Below are 3080 nucleotides of genomic sequence, written 5' to 3'. Positions count from 1 at the left end.
CCTTCGGGGTTATCGGAACTGCCGGTCTGCATGGGCTAGCAGTTAGCTTAGCCTGCCCCGCTTCCGCGTCCTGTCAGAACGCCCTCGGTCGGGCGCAGCTCCGGGCAGGGCCGTGGTCCCTGGGCCCACCGGATGCAGCGGACCAAGCTCTCCCAGCCGATCCAACGCCAGCTCTCCCAGCCAGACACACCTCCCCGCACTCCGCACGACGACACCAAAACCACAGTCAAGGCTAGGCGAGGTCACCGCCGGACCGCCCTCGGTGTTATCGGAACTGCCGGTCTGCATGGGCTAACAGTTAGCTTAGCCTGCCCCGCTTCCGCGTCCTGTCAGAACGCCCTCGGGCGGACGCAGCTCCGGGCAGGGCCGTGGTCCCTGGGCCCACCGGACGCAGCGGACCAAGCTCTCCCAGCCGATCCAACGCCAGCTCTCCCAGCCAGACACACCTCCCCGCACTCCGCACGACGACACCAAAACCACAGTCAAGGCTAGGCGAGGCCACCGCCGGACCGCCTTCGGGGTTATCGGAACTGCCGGTCTGCATGGGCTAGCAGTTAGCTTAGCCTGCCCCGCTTCCGCGTCCTGTCAGAACGCCCTCGGTGTTTCCTCTTCGGGCGCAGCTCCAGGCAGGGCCGTGGTCCCTGGGCCCACAGGATGCAGCAGACCAAGCTCTCCCAGCAGATCCAGCGCCTGCTCTCCCAGCCATCAAACGAAGACACAAACTTGGACGCAGACGTGGCCAAAGACCCTGCATGGACGGCACCGGGTGAGGCCGCCGCAAACGTGAATTCTCGGCGCCATCTTCCCACCACCCGACATGGATGCATGCATGGCGACACTACCATTCTGCATCTGGAGAAAACCCTCTTCGATGCTGTTGGGGTTCACCGTTTTCACAATAACAACAATAATGGCAATGCATTTTATTGTGTATTTATAAGTTGCTCCTCTCCAGAGCTCGAGGTTGCCTCGCAAGAGTAAAAGTGTGTCGGAGCAAAATCAAAACGGGAGCTACAAAAGCGTCGAACAACAGGAGGCACCAAGCGACAACAGTAAAACAAGAGAAACACGACAGCAATTGAGCAGTTAAAGGACAAGTTAAAACGGCGCGGAAGACAGGGCAGGAGGAGTAAGAGGGGGTTGAAGCAGTGGGGGTTTAGTTCTGATTTAAAAATAGACAGCGTGCTCTCGGTCCTCAGAGGCCAAACGGGCGAAACTGAAAGCCCTGGCACCAGAAGTACGCCGGTTGTTTCCTTGGATGGTGAGAACAGGATCAGCTTGGAGAGCAGGACCACCATGGCTCTGCCTCCGCTGATGGTGAAGGTGGAGTCATGGCACTGATGTTTCCGAGCTGCATGGTGAAATTATGCAGAAATGCACACTGAAGGTTGAAAATGTGACGCTCATCATTCAAACAAAGTGGCACGTGTTCGAAATAATGGAAAGAAGATTACACCAAACTCCGGCATCTGGTTAAGCACGGCGGTTGATGTGTGTTGTAGGCTGTGGAAATAATGAACCGTGCAACGGGCCGGATCCTCTGCGTTTCATTGGTATGTACCACTGGGATCTGGAGGGAAGCTTTGTGAGGTCATCCCTCTCTACATGTGTGTATGTACGTCTGTATGGGTTGTGTTTTTGTGGTCTATGTGACAAAAAGAGACAAAAGAAGCTTACTTGCTTAAGGTTGTCCGTCGTGCGCGACGACGATAACCCTGCCTTTGCTCCTCGTGAGTCTTCTTGTGGCTGTAAAGCCCAATCCGCGATCCACACTGTCTGCCACAGACAGAACAGGTGAGAGCACTGACTGGGGCTGTAGGTGTGGTACTGGCTTCATGTCTCTTCAGACGTCTCCTGGTCCGTCGATCACCTTGGTCCTCCTCGAGCTTTTGCCCCCCTTGTTGACAGAGCTGCCGCCTGATGGGGCGTTGGGCGGCAGCGTCCTCCAGCTGGCTCGGGTTCAGGCGGCACTTTTTCATGATGGTCTTCAGTTGGTACTGCACCTCTCTCCTGGATGCTCGCCATTGCAGCTGGTGTAGGATCGTTGAGGACAGCGCTGTGTGCTTTGTGCATGCCTTTGAGTGAGGTACTTGCCCAGTGCCACGCCTACCAGTGACACCACTCCACACCTTGTTGTCTTTCCCCACTCTGGCATTGAAGTCGCCCAGCAAAAAGATCTTGTCCTCCTTGGGTATACACCTGAGAGCCTCATCTAGTGACTGATAGAAGCGGTCCTTTACGCCGTCCCCTGGTGGTAGTGTTGGTGCATAGGCACCTAGGAGGGTGGCATAGCTTTTCTTGGCCAGAGGGATCCTGAGCGACATGAGCCTTTCACTTATGCCAATCGGTGTTTCAGTGAGTCTTGGTAGGAGGCTGCTTTTTATGGCAAGTCCCACAACATGCTGATGTTGTCCTCCTGCAGGGTATCCCTTCCAGAAGAAGGTGTACGTGTCCTCCTTCAGGGAGCCTTCATCCAGGAACCTGGTTTCGCTGAGTGCAGTCCTCCGCGGAGGTCTTTCGGCGTTGGCGTCCATCAGAGTTCTTACGTTCCATGTTGCCAGTTTAAAAGGGATTATTTTAGACGAAAGAAGATAAAAGAAGAGAGCGCACGGGGCGTCCGGGTAGCGTAGCGGTCCGTCGCCCACCACCACGGGGATCGCCTGTTCGAATCCCCGTGTTACCTCCGGCTTGGTCGGGCGTCCCTACAGACACAATTGGCCGTGTCTGCAGGTGGGAAGCCGGATGTGGGTATGTACCCCGCTCTCTACACCAGCGCCTCCTCTGGTCGGTCGAAGCACATCTTCGGGGGGGGGGGGTAGCGTGATCCTGCCACGCGCTACGTCCCCCTGGCGAAACGCCTCCCTGTCAGGTGAAAAGAAGTGGCTGGCGACTCCACTTGTATCGGAGGAGGCATGTGGTAGTCTGCAGCCCTCCCCGGATGCGGACATTTTGTTCCCTCGGATGATCTGGAAAGTTTCCGCCTTCAAGCGCTAGGATTGGTCAGGTCAGCCTGTCAGTCAGCCTGCCAGGAGTCCCGCCCTCAAGTTCCTGAAAATCTTGATATTGATTTGGGGGCAATG

This window comes from Lampris incognitus, chromosome 9 (assembly GCF_029633865.1).
Source record: "Lampris incognitus isolate fLamInc1 chromosome 9, fLamInc1.hap2, whole genome shotgun sequence".
Lineage (NCBI taxonomy): Eukaryota > Metazoa > Chordata > Actinopteri > Lampriformes > Lampridae > Lampris > Lampris incognitus.
This window is presented reverse-complemented; position numbering follows the sequence as displayed.